Source organism: Dermacentor albipictus, chromosome 5 (genome assembly GCF_038994185.2).
Source record: "Dermacentor albipictus isolate Rhodes 1998 colony chromosome 5, USDA_Dalb.pri_finalv2, whole genome shotgun sequence".
NCBI lineage: Eukaryota > Metazoa > Arthropoda > Arachnida > Ixodida > Ixodidae > Dermacentor > Dermacentor albipictus.
Genome location: NC_091825.1, coordinates 21,167,813 through 21,182,148, shown reverse-complemented (window position 1 = coordinate 21,182,148; position 14,336 = coordinate 21,167,813). Strand labels below are relative to the sequence as shown.

At 40.0% G+C, this 14,336-nt stretch overlaps 1 long non-coding RNA gene across 2 annotated transcripts; it reads left to right on the top strand.

Annotated features, from left to right (window-relative positions):
- Positions 1 to 423: 423 nt before the first annotated feature.
- Positions 424 to 10,661, top strand: LOC135898315 (uncharacterized). 2 transcript variants are annotated; one of them, XR_010563303.2, is made up of 5 exons: positions 424 to 728; positions 2,054 to 2,107; positions 3,127 to 3,309; positions 4,647 to 7,557; positions 7,629 to 10,661. It is a non-coding gene; the product is annotated as an uncharacterized lncRNA (long non-coding RNA). The 2 variants fall into 2 exon arrangements; XR_010563302.2 differs by having other exon boundaries at positions 4,647 to 10,661.
- Positions 10,662 to 14,336: the final 3,675 nt, after the last annotated feature.

Below are 14,336 nucleotides of genomic sequence, written 5' to 3'. Positions count from 1 at the left end.
GCAGTTTCAGGTGCACTAGATCATTCAGTAACATGGGCGGCTTTGTAGTTCTACCTCACATCAGAGCAAACTGCACTCGACAGAAATAAAGGGCAGCCGCACCGTTATAGCTAAGCAAATTAAGGACAATTACGCCGCGTCTTCACACTTCGAGCATGCTCCGACAGCCCCCCGATAGATATTTCAAACGTAACCACGCTCGGACGGGCAAATTTTGCTTCTGCCAAGTGAACGTAGCGGGCATTTCAACACGCGTGTTAAATTCATGGCTGTTTCATTCGTGAACATTACTTAAGTGACGTAAAATTATCAGTGAGCAAAACAGTTTTTATTTCAACGCGAGGAAACAAAACCGAAACTAGCGCAACTGTTTTGCTCAGTTGTGCAGATACAAAATGATCCAAAGCCGAAGCCGTCAATAGCATGACGCCATTTTAAAGTTGCGCTGTATCACGCGCGAGTGCGTTGTCGTTGAGTGGTTCTGAAATCGCTGCGCTAGGGGCGACTGCAACTGTTTGCTTCTGCAACTGCAACTGCAACTGCTTCTGTCCGTGCTGTGTGATTGCGAAGAGGGGACCGCCGCCAGCAGCAGCGCATCGCCGATTTCGTCTTTCGGTTTGCACTGCATCTTTCATTGTGATATGGGAGATCGCAACGGACAGAGACGACCAGATGCATACGAACCACTACCAGCGGGGACCTGTGCCATATTTCTCTTAACGTCTCAGGTAAGCATATCAGCTTTTGTTCCGAGTTTACAAACGGCGCGGACTCGGCCCTTCCGGTATGGCTACATTTTGCGCCACGTTTCTCTTGGCAGTTCACAGACGTTTCTTGGGCATGCGTGCGCGTATGTATGCGAAAATACTACTGGCAGACGGAAGCCTCAGGAGAGCATCTGAAATTATTGCAAAGCTGTACTGCCAGGAGAAACACCGTTCTTAACGACTCCGGTGACGAGTGGCCTGTCGCATCGAAAAATCCGTATAATATCAACTACTGCGTAACTTGAAGTGTAGATACAATACTAGCACCAGTGTGACTTTCGCTGGCGAAGACAGGTAGTCGAAAAGACAGCTTGTGTATTCTGAAGATTTACTAGCGCTTTAGGTATATTACCGCGAATAATAAAAGCGCTACAACGCTGTATGGCAGTGTCAGGCGATGTGGCAGCACAGATATCTTAAGAGCGGTAAAGCGGCTGCATGCACAAGCGAACAGACAGCGCTTTAAAAGCGCTGAAACAGAAAAAAATTTGTGTGCATTTGGCTATAAATAGAAAACACAAAACACGTTAGCTGACAATCTAAGCCGATGCATAATGTTATTATTTTTTATGTAATCTTTATTTTCATGGTGGTAAATATTTAAAAGCATGAATTTGCTGCAACCTTTATATAGTAAATCCTACTAGGCGTACAAAACCTGGCTGTGTTATGCACAGAAGTTGTGGTATTCCTACTGGATTTTCTATTTTGAGTCCGGTGTTTTATGAAAAAGAGGGTCTTTTTTTTTATTTAACATACTGTTAGTCCCACTGGGACTGTTACAGGAGTGGATTTATCAGCAAGATACAGGAATAAGTATACAGTACAGTATACGCCAGTACAGTATATACGGATGCTTTTTATTAGTAGTCTTATGTTAGTGCAGATATTTGGCAAGCAGAAATGAATTGATTGCAAAGTGGTACCTCCTGGTGATCTGCATGTAAACCCAAGTTTATCCTGTCTTGGCTATTGTAATGTGCATATAACAATTTTAAGTATATACTGCTGTAGTTGGCTTAGTCACTGTCGCATAATTTGTAAAAGTAGAAGGCTATGATTATTTTACTGTTTTCATGCAGAAATACCTTTCTTTCTTGTACCAAGAAACGCTCACAGCATTGAATGAAATGAAGTGTGGTGTATTATTCTACTAATTTAATAAAGGAAATTTCGTCTGCACTGCATCAGAGATTAGTTTACTTTCTTTTACTAAACAATGCGTTATCTCCTCTGCTACTGCTGTTCTGTGTATTTTTGTAATTTTGAAATGTACTTTATTTTAGGTATTCAAGAAATGCCAACATCCAGAAGACGCCATCTTATCCAGCACGTTATGGGTGAGACAGATCGTAGCAGGCACTTTCGCATATCTCATTAGCATATGATGCTATTTGTTGTAATTTTTGTGTCCACTTTCCTGGCCTTTATTCATTTCAGCATTATTGTGCAAAGGGTAATACTTTTACATCGAGATGAGTAATTTTCCAATTGTCCGTATCTCTATGTTGCGCAGTTACTCTGTCATTGTCTACCAACAAGCCCAAGTTCTTCATCAGCTACATTTACTAATTCTCCGTTATTACAATTTCATTGATACAACATTGAAAGTGCAGAGGTGCACAGGAAGACAGAGACTTGAAATGATGAAGAGCTGTAGAACAAGGAGCATCACTGGAGCCAATGTTTCGACAAAGAGAAGGAGATAAGTTTTCTTGTCAAAACATTAGCTCCAGTAAAATTTCTTGTTCTATCACTATTTATGATTAAAAGACAGCATTATTGCTCTGGCTGCAGTATTATGCATTATGGAATAAAAATTAGCAGGGTTAAATGTCAGGAATGTGAAATTTCTTGTGTATTTTAATGCTACAGCGAAAGCCAGAAAAACAAGATGTAGGGAACCACATTGTTATTTGTCACTACCAAGTTTGGCCAGCTTCATCAGAGCATGCACTTTGTTGCATTATCGACCACTGGAATTCATTAATTGAATTGCTTCGTGATTACTTATATCTAGAGATGCTGAACTTGTTTTAATGCAGCTTAACATAGTGCGTGTAAAAAATATACAATGACATTTTAAGAGGCTTGCAGTTGACTAGCAGATCATTTGATGGTATGAGCTCGGGTTTCCATTGAGCTTCCATGCACAAATCGGATGCACATTCTTTTTTTTTCATTGCTTGGATTTTCGTAAGCATAAGTACCATTTCTTCTTTGTCGATGTTCTAGTTGTGTTGTAGGACCTAACTGTTTACATTTATTTGTATTGGTATCCATGTTACACAGACAGCTGAATTTTTCTTGTAAATTGTGACATGGTAGGACTAAGAGCATTTGTGAAAATTTGCTGCAGGTACACTCTGGTGGCTCCCGCTCTTGCATCCTACCACCGTGTCCTGACTACGTCCACTAGAGAGTTCGAAGCCTTTGGCAGCTCCTGCTGTCCTGCCACCACCGTGTCCTGACTACGTCCACTAGGGAGTTGGCAGCCTTCGTGATGATGCCAAGCAGGCTGGAAGCCGACAGAAAGATTAAGGTAAATACATGTGATTAAGTGGCAACTTTTTGAGTGAAGTGGCTTGTAGCCACTCAGCAATGAAAGAGTTAACTTCAAAGCAGTTTAGACTCCCTGCTATCTGTGCAGGGATGCTCAAGTCCACGCAGTTTGCCTTAGCCGCCAAAAGGCTATGTGGATTACACGAAATGCGCTGCAAATTTTGAAACCAGTAGGAGACCACTTGTACAATTTTTTTTCTTGCTTAACAAAAAACTGCTCTGATAAAGCTTTAGCAATCTAAAAACAATACAGTGTACACTCATACATGGTAGTGGGCATAAATTTACTAGGACTGCCTCAATAGTAAGTATGCCGATAAACACACCAAAACTGACTTTTTTTGCTAGTTCATCCTCATCTCTGTGCACTGCTGCATAATTTATGTTCCTGAAACCAGTTTTTGCATGCAGCACAACTCCTAAATATGTGGATTACATAAATTTGCAGCTTTTGCTGTAAGCCAGATTCATGAAAATAAAGTTAATAGGCCATTTTGTCCATTTTAATGACCCATAATAAACTGAGCAGTGGCTAATAAGCAGTTCAATTTTTGGTGTAAGGCCTCTCTTTATTGTCCTGAAAAATTTGGCCCCTTAATGAAGGAACCAATTTTTCTGCTATGCCTTTTATGATGCATAGATTGGTGCATTACACAAAATCTCACTTAGTGCTTGCGCCAGTAAAAAAACTTTTTAAGTTAAGTATTTCTTGAAATTAACATTTGCGCTATATTGAAGGGCCTCCAGTTTTTCAAAAAAAAATTTCAAGTGGTCGTGTGCCAGGTTGGTACAGCTCGCATGGAATAGCCTACTTACACAAATAGGGAGGGCCATGCCCTCCGTGGTTGCTCAGTGGCTATGTTGGGCTGCTGAGCACGAGGTCGTGTGATCGAACCCCGGCCACGGCGGCCGCATTTCGATAGGGTTGAAATGCGAAAACACCCGTGTACTTAGATTTAGGTGCACATTAAAGAACCCCAGGCGGTCGAACTTTCCGGAGTCCTCCACTACGGCGTGCCTCATGATCAGAAAGTGGTTTTAGCAAGTAAAACCCCATAATTTTAAGTTTTTTTAGGGAGGGCAAAGTAAACTTGACTTTATGTTAAGATACTATTATTGATCTACAAAAGACAAAATGAAACATTCCATCCTATAAGCAGCTCTTCACACTCATTTACACTTTTGCACATTTTTATACCTGAAGTCTGGTGGCTTGTGTCTGTTTTCATTATCTGCTATGTGCTGATGGTAAACTTCAGGTTTGCCCTATGGTGAAGAATATTGTGGTGCTTATAGATATTGATCTATGTTTTTCAGGTTGCCTCGAAATTTTACCAAAGCCGTACCACACACTCGGGCAAGGCCTTTTTGCAAATGGCGTATAACCAGGCTCAACGCATGAGTGTCGAGTGAGTCTGGAGATCAAGGCAACCTGCTGTGCAACCAGCATGCAACCTTTGGTGGCCCCTCTACATGTTCCACCTATTTCACAGCTGCACCTCCGCCGCAACTTATCCAAACAGCATCACCAACTGTGGTCACTCATCGAACCATGGTTGAATGTTGGGGTGGAGTGATTTGAAGAGACATTCTATTTGTCTCTTCAAATTCTTAGCAAATACTTGTGTTATTATAATTAATATGTGTCTTTAGTGCCGAGTTTTTAATGGTTCCTTTCTATTAGAATTCTCACCATCGATTCCTGGTATTATAATGTATGTCTTTATGCCCAGTTTTTCGTAGTTGTTTCGTACTTGTGTATGTAATTGATAGGTTCATACTTGTTATATAGAAGGCTAAAATGCAAACTTACAGCATTTTTTTCTTTCTTTTGATAATCTACAGCACTGCAAAGGGTTCAAGAAATGTAACCTAACGTGGGCTCTTGTGCAGGAAAAATTTAAGAGCAATATAGAGTACTTATTTCAAACACCCATTATTCTTGGAAAAGTCAAGAATATAGGAGCACAAAAAAGAAAATATTAAACTAGAGAAACATGAGTTCCCCTCATAAGTCTGATAATAATGCGACTTCCTTTCACTGCAAAGATACCAGTAATGTACTCGCATACAAGGTTTCAAACAAGAAAGCTATGATGCCCTTGGCATTTCTCAGTGCCTATTTGCCACACTGACGAATGTCAAAGGCATCGTAGGTTTCATGCACACATTGGTTGTGTTACACTTTTGAGTATTGCATTTCTCAAACACAAAGGTTTACAGCAGTGCGTTAAATAGGAAGTGCATTTCCCAATTTATTAGTACAAGAGTAACAGTACAGATCATGTAAAAATTATTTTACAGACTATATGTCCATGGATGCACGCTTCTGATGACATAGCAGTGACGTGTTCGTGGGATGAATGTCTTTATTTCAGATTTAAATATTGGCTTCCAGGTCTGGGTTAGTCTCCTACACTGAGTAGTCTAGGTCAGAGCCCATTTACTAGAGAAAGTGAATTAAACTAGGAATTATAAACATGAAAAGATCTTGTTTAGGACCCCAATAAGACAATCAGCAAGGTTCTTTGGTTATTCATTTCCAAATTTGTGAGGATATATTTTATGACTGGTTTCAATATTGTGAAAACAAATATTTGTTTATTGTCACACTAGAGTTGGCTGCCCCCATTTGTATACAACCCCTTTACAGGCTAAAAATTCAGTGTGTTACCCTATTTACTCGCACAATGATCGCACTTTTTTGTAAAAAAAATTGACTCAAATTCAGGGGTGCGATCATTACGCTGGTTAAATTTCCCGCAAAAAGAAAAAAATATATTATCTGGCATTTACTATGGGATGACAACAGGTCAACAAATAGGCGGCTGCTGCTGTATGTAGTGCAGGACACGAAAAAAAATGGTGGCCGGCAGAGCAAGCCGAACGCGCTGATTGCGTTTTTCTTCTCGTGAGTACATTACAGTGCATTCAAACAGTTTCTTCCATATTAGTAATGAATAACATCGGCGAGTTTGCGGCAATAGCATAGCCATGCCCACTTTGAGGGGACAGAGATGGGCGCGCTTAGCTCTGCCAGTGACATAGGAACACATGGTGGGCATGCTGCGGAAACTGCGGCATTTGTCTTCACCACTATCCTAATGTGGCACGTTTCCGCTAAGGGTGGGCGAATATCTTAGCTGCGTTACAAACGTCGGTGAATGAATAGGGTACACTTCTAACGTATCAGTGTAAACGTGGCTGCTATCATTGCCGCTCGCGATTTGTTGCGTGCCCACAAGTGCAGATGAGAAGAATCGAAAGACGCCTTTTTCGTTGTTTTTGTTGACCACAACCATTATAAAGCCTACACATAATAAAGGAAAGTTTGGTTGTAGCTTTTTTTTGTCGTAGAAGTGCAGAAAGTGATGAAAGGAATGAAATGGGGCATCTGCTTAAGAAAGTTTTTTGCATGCAGTCTGCTTGGTTTGTCTTGAAGAGTCGTTCGCATAGCAGTCGACAGATGGTAAGCGCGATCATTATTAGCTAGATTTGGCACATGACACATCACTACGGCAAGTTCGGGGTGAAATCGTTACATGGGAAATTAAAAAAATCGAATTTTGACGACAAAATTTAGGAGTGCGATCATTACGCGAGTGCAATCATTATGCGAGTAAATACGGTAATAGGCTGTTTTTGGTTTCGTGCACTCTATGTTAAGGGATGCAAATGGTGACATACAACAGAGTGCAAAAATGACTAATGAATTCAAGCAGGGCATGGGGCTTTTTAGGCAGATGCGTGCGTGTGCTATTTATAAAGCTCCCCATGGTATGCCTGAAGGCATTTTCTAACACTTTGGTAGAATACACTGACGCCCCCTTATTAACTCTTCGAAACAACTTCTATATATTTGTACTAGAGGTTTGAATATACTGTCATTCATAAAGTGTTTTATTAGATTTGAATTGTCATTTATTTTTGTGTAGCTGCTGTTTTTCAGTTATGTCCTACACAGTGGCAAAATATTTTTGTGGGCACTTTCCTGTGTATAAAATTTTCAGAAATAGCTTCATGCTGTATCTTATTTAGCTACTCGTATGCTGCAAAGTGGTGATACCTATCCAAATGGCTTGTACAATTACTGGAACTATGCAAAAATATATTAGGCCACATTAAATAATTTTACAGATTGCAATTTCAATTAGACATCAGCATTCTGCATATCTTGAAGAGTATGTATGCCAAATTTCGAAGTATAGGACAACTATAAGTGCATAAGGTTATTCTCATGCTATTGTGAGAAAATGTTTTTGAAGTATATTCAATAGTTTTTTTTCACAATAGCATGAGAAGTATGCAAGATTAGTAGGCAGGCCTCTCTGCCTGCCTACTAATTTTGCATACTTCTAGTAACTTTACATGCTCTTTGAATAGATATCGGCACTTTGCAGTCTACAAAGAGCTGAGGTAGCTACAGCACACTGCTTTTTGTGAAAATTTACACAAGAAAGTGCCCGCAAAGATCAGTGTATTTTCCCATTGTGTAGGACATAACTCAAGAAGCAGCTAAAGAAATACTGACATATATGACATCTGCATGAAGAACTCTACAATTTGCTCTCTTTTCAAGCCTCTAGCACGAATAATAAGACTGTTTCGAGTAATATTCAATCGGCAAAACATGCCCCTTGCTATAGTGACCTACAACCTAGAAACGCTAATTGAACGCAAGTCTTTTTGTTGAAGCGACTCTGGGCTGTCTTCCCAAGGGCTTCTGTTAAACACTGAAATTTCCCGCATTTACCAGAATTGCAATACTCAAATGTTTGTGTATGTGCAATTGGTATTGGCAAACTAACAGAAAAAAAGACAGTTCTGTGAAATGAAGAATTGACTATAACTTTGTTCGACATTTACATTTTGACTCCATATCTTTGTTTTGTGCTTTGTACTGAGTGTTTCAGCAGTGACTGCCGCTAAAAATTGAACATAACTGCTTCATGACAATGCGACAATGTTCGCTAACAGAAATTTATAGCACTGGCAGGCATTATAATTACCGTACTCTATAACGTCTAGTTTGTAAAAACTCAGACTAGCACCAGTTCCGAGATACACAACCCAAAAAGACATGATCAGAAAGGTTTATCTTCCACACAGAATTGTCCCATAAAGCTTACAAAATGTTTTGTGGCTAAGTAATATCTGCAACAGCAAAGCATGTTCCACCAAGTATGGCGATAAATATTTCAGAGCTGTCAGTCTGAGGACTCCTACAAACTAACAATACCTTCAGCACTGACTAGCCTCAATAATAGGAGGTCAGCCATTTTGCTGAAATTAATAAAACTTCAATTATTGTGATCTTGTTTACGAAAACATTTGCTATTGTAATTCAGTTCTAGTATCTGTCACTTTTGTAAATATTTTCCAATTAGTTTTTCAGACTACAATTTTTGGTAATAGAGGTATTCATTGCAGAAAGATCTAGTACATGGCACTTAATAATAAAGGTACTGGTCATCGTAGACTTTCTGTTGCACAGCTGTTTCTTGAAATCTGAAAGGATGTACCCGCCTCCTTATGTTAGCTAGAAACGGAAATCTGTCAGTTTAAAATACAGCTGATCAACCCGATAGTTAGGCTGCTTGCCAAATATAAATTATAACGATAATAGTGAAGGACCATAATAACAGAGTGATGCTGACTCATAACTATGCCCAGCTACATCCACGCAGCTGTGCCATACAATGTGCATGTGTTCAGAAGAGCCAAATGCCCCAGAGAGAAAGCAACAGTAACTCATTGTTTGTCATCTTGTTCAAGCAGATTATGCGCTAGCTGTAATTTATGCTCAGTAAATACATAAATCAGTCATGTCAGGTGTCTTACTTAAGGTTGCAAGTTCGAAGTTCTTGTAATCTTGCTTGTTTTTATTTTGTTTTCTTTGTGAGAATGAGTCACTTGGTTGCCTTCGCACATATTCTCAAAACTGTTTCATCACTGGGAATCAGGAAATTTAATTTGCATATGAAATTCCCAGTTACTAATTTGGTAGGCTTTGAGCTTAATTCTCTTATCTTTTATATGTTTATCTACCAAGTAGTCTTATCGTTCATTGAAACATATCCATGTAATGCAGAGAGGGCACCCAAATTATAAATATCTCTTCTTGCTTTCTACCCTGCTCTGGTGTTTTCAAAACCTAGCACTGGTGCAATGGCCTGTCTGCAGAAAAGTAGTAAAGTGGCTAAATTTAAAGGTCAACAACATAATTAAGATACAAAGCAAAAATAAAAGTTCGCAATTGTCCCCCATAACGAGAGTTCTGCTTAGAATTAAAAAAAAATTGACATCCTGCTGTGGTGTGAGAATTGCTTTGGGTTCCAAGGGGACTACGTAGCACCTGTACTAGTGTATACAAAGCAAAAAAAAAGATCACTCCAGATGGGAGCGGCAGTGGGAAGTCAAGCACAGATGCTTTATTTCACGCACCATTAATGTGGTTTATCATCTGCTCCTGTTGTATGGGAATGCATACATTGGGAAGACAATCCTTTGCGCCATTGTTACCTTAGCGGGACGCCAGAGAAAGGTAGAAATCGAGAACAGGTATTCACACTTGGTTGGCCACAGTGTGTTATTTGGATGTGTTTCACTCTACAAAAGACTACTGTGGTAGGTAATCATAATGACAAAGACAAAAGAATTAAAAGAGGTATGTGTCTGTCATCCGTCCGTGACCTCCAGTGTTTATAGAAACACTTCTTTGTGTATATGTGCCAAGCCGTAGGGAGGCTTTACGTAACTCAGTCATGCTTGCTAAGCTAAAGATTGGAATAAGGAAAATCACAAGAACATTGTATGAGTAATTTATAAATGTGGCACCTAAAGTAACTTATTCATGTATGTCCTGAGGATAGATTACAGCCAGTGCATAATGTGCTCTTACAGGATGACTTGTGATGAGTAAAAGAAGCCTTCCTCACATCTTCCTCTTTGTTTCTTTTGGATCTTTGTGCACTATGTGTATTGTTACAGCTGCGTGCATGCAGCTGGGTATAGTTTGTTTATGTGTTCTGCTTCCCCTCTTGTACTCGTCATTCATGCGCTATCTTTGCCGTAACAAAATACAGCTGCCTGTGCTACTTATTTTGTCAACGTGTTTGGATTATGGAAAGTATTGTATTAGCAGTTATTTCTACCTGTGAAATTGTCTGTGTCAGCTATTTTACTTAGTCTTGCAAAAGTATGCTTCTCAACATAAATAAATGATCAGTGTAAGTGTTGCTGTATTTATCTTTGTAATTTTTGTCAGTTATGAGGTTTTTATACACTGTTGCATGTTGTATGACAGAATAAAATTGATGCACAACTTTTTAATGTGGTGTTTTTCAGATCAATTTTCATCACGCTAACATGCACAAATTGTGTGGGAAAAAGTGCCAACAAGAGTACCATAAGGTAAGACAGCTGTTTTTACTATTAGACTGGATTATCAATTGCCAACCAGTTGTTTTCAGAAAGCATAGCGTAATGCATAGATAATGTAATCTAAGTTGGAATATTGTTTTTATTGCACTTCATTATATGGGTCTCCTTTGTACATAAGTGCAGCCTCTCTTATTTGTTATGTGTAGCTTACTTGCTTAGAATGTTAAGTCGTAAGTTAAGTCTTTTAGAACAGGGAAATAGGTTGAACTTATGAATATTTGGACATATTATAAGAGACTTGTGCGGTGGTGAATTAACCTTCTACATGAGTTACATAATATTTTGGGGTCTCATTATGGTTCTGCGTGGCATTGCAGTGTCATGCATATGCAGCTGCAGGCTACATATTGGATATTTATTTAAGACTGTTTTGCTTAGTCGGCTATTGATTCCAGTTTAATGGTAAAGAGAACTGTCTTGCTTTCATAGTGATTCTGTGCTGACTTATACATTTGAATTTTCCAGAAGACAGTAACAAAGATTGATGAAATAGTAACTTTTTCTTGCTAACCTGCCATGTGCTTTTTGTCAAGTTTACTGTGGATTCTTTGTTATCCTATGTTGTCTTTTCATAGTAGTCTTCTTGAGAACTAGCCGTAGTCGTGTGTACTTACAGCAAGAGTTGTTGACACATTTTGAAAAGCGGCTCGACACTGCCATCTAAGAGTGAAACGACTTGCAAGAGGCCGCATTTGCCGCTAGCATTTGCAAGAGGCCGGCACCACGCACTAAGGGTAACTTGACACACATGGTGGAGTCATCGGACTCGTCTAGAATAGTTACCTGAATCATTCTTGCAGTGTTCACGAGACACTTTATCTTGAGTCGTTCGACTCATTTAGAATTGTTAACGGACTCCCTCAGCACTAGTCTTGTAACCCTTTTGAGAGGGTATAGGCGACTATTACAACAGAGTATGCATGACTATTGTGTGCAGAGTCACGCGAACACCTTGTATTGAGCACAGATAGTCTCGGGACTCTCTGCCAAAAGAGAGTTCGGGTGTCTCCCACAAAGTGAGTCGTATACGTGACGAGTCCAGACTCTTCGAAAAGAGTAAGGGATACTCTTTTTTTTCTTAGTGTGCACCAGGTCAATGTTGAGACTTGGCAGCTATTCATAGTCAGCATTATGCTGCCTTTTTCACTCCTTTTAGATAGCGGTAGTTAACGGCATCTCTTGTAATGCGAAGGACAGTTTTCTCATAGATTCCGCACCCGCGCGATTAACTCGAGATGCGTTCAGTTGTCGCCACCTATTCAACCGTCACGCGCATAGCTGTTGCTTTTGTTAGTTCAACCTTCTTTGTTTAGGCTGATCAGGAAAGGGATGCGGCTGTTACTCAGCTGGTCTGTACTCTCGTGGAACGAGTTGTGGCCGGAGAAAATGCCAATTGCGTTTAATTTTCCCCTTTGCTTCATTATTTCCTTGAGTTACGGCTCGCCGCGACGCTGGCAGATGCCCGGAACCATATACACGTGATATGGTTTAGATAAGGTGGGAAATAAAATAATGTGAACAAGCGTCCATCATGAAACCCTGCAATAACTCTTAAACCCATAAGCAAGATCACTGTCGCCCGTTACCTCGTCTGTTTTTCCCTAATTGTATAGCACTTTTCGTGCAAAATTGGCAACTGGAAGCAAAAATCGCAAGAAGTTGAGAAATTGAGCGATCTACTAAGGGAGAGAGCCAAGGGAACAACCAAACTGCAAGGAAAAGCGATTACTAAAAAGGTAAACCGTTGTTTATGAGAATATTTATGGATCAACACCTTTTTATTTAAAAAGGAAGTAGAGAAAACGACGCCTGAAGTGGAGAACAATCACTTGTTTTAAATGACGCTTCTACAGTTATCGGTTGAACCGCCTCAAGTAGCTACTTCTCTGCTGTGCTTATGTGGGTGTTTTTCTAACCTTTCGCGGTGACCGCAGTACGTCTAGAATCGCAGAGTCCTGCGCTCTATGCGGTTGTATGGGACTGGCGGCCGCACAGCGTTACGCAATTCGCGGAACTGTCAAAACTGATCAACAAGGCGAAATAACTGATATTCGAAACTGTAACATGAGAAAGACTGAAGAAGCAGTAAAAAATCAACGCAGCCTGAAATCAGTAAAAATAAACCTGGCATAGGACAAACCATGACGTATGCACTAAAAGATAAGAAGGATAATATCATCAGCAATCTCGAAGATATAGTAAAATCCGCGGGAAAATTCTAATCTGACCTGTGTACGGTACCCAGAGGAGTCACGATACATCACTTAGAAACAGTAATGAACAGGATACAGAAACTCTCCTATAACTAGCGATGAGGTCAGAAGGGCCCTGCAAGACATGAAACAATGAAGAGCGGGAGGAGAAGGTGGAATAACGGTCGATTTAATCAAAGATGGAGGAAACATAATGCTTGGAAAACTGGCGGCTCTTTATACGAAGTGTCCATCGACTGCAACGGTCCCAGAAAACTGGAAGAATGCAGACATTATACTAATCCACAAAAAAGGAGACGTTAAAGAATTGAAAAATTATAGGACCATTAGCTTGCTCTCAGTATTAGATAAAATATTTATCAAAATAATCTCCAATAGAATAAGGGCAACACTGGATTTTGTCAATCAAGGGAACAGGCTGGCTTTAGGAATAGATACTTTACAATGGATCACATCCATGTCACCAATCAGGTTATTGCGAAATCTGCAGAGTACAATAAGCGTTTCTATGTGGCTTATATAGATTACGAAAACGCATTTGATTCAGTAGAGATACCAGCAGTCATAGAGACACTACGCAATCAAGGAGTACAGAACGCTTACGTAAAAAGCTTGGAAAATATTGCTACATGCGTGAGGTATTTGTTTGTTCGAACGAGGCGCGTAGGCGCCATCACTCCAGAAAAGAGGAGGAAGAACGAACTGGGCTCACGCTGTGAATCTAACCAGTCAGCGCTGCAACCGTTGTTGTAAATATAATCTGTAAATAGTTTCTCGTCTTACTGACTCGTCCTTCGCGTAAAAATATCTACAGAGGTTCTACAGCTACCTTAATTCTACACAAGAAAAGCAGGGAGATACTTATAGAGAAAGGGGTCAGACAGGGATACTGTCTCTAAACTGAGAAGGTTTAGGAGTAAAGATCGACGGCAGATATCTCAGCAACCTTCGGTTTGCCGATGACATTGTTCTATTCAACAACAATGCAGACGAGTTACAACAAATGATTGGAGACCTTAACGGGGAGAGTGTAAGAGTGGGGCTTAATATTAATATGCACAAGATGAAGATAATGATAAATACCCTAGGAAAGGAACAAGAGATCAAGATCGCCAGTCGGGCACTGGAGACTGTGAACGAGTACGTTTACCTAAGTCAATTAATCACAGGGAACCCTGATCATGAGAAGTAAATTCACAGAAGAGTAAAAATAGGTTGGATCGCATACGGCAGACATTGCCAGCTCCTGACTGGAAGCTTTCCATTATTATTGAGAAATAAGATGTGCAATCAGTGCATTTTGCCAATGCTGACATATGGGGCAGAGACTTCAGAGCAAGTTAAGGACCGC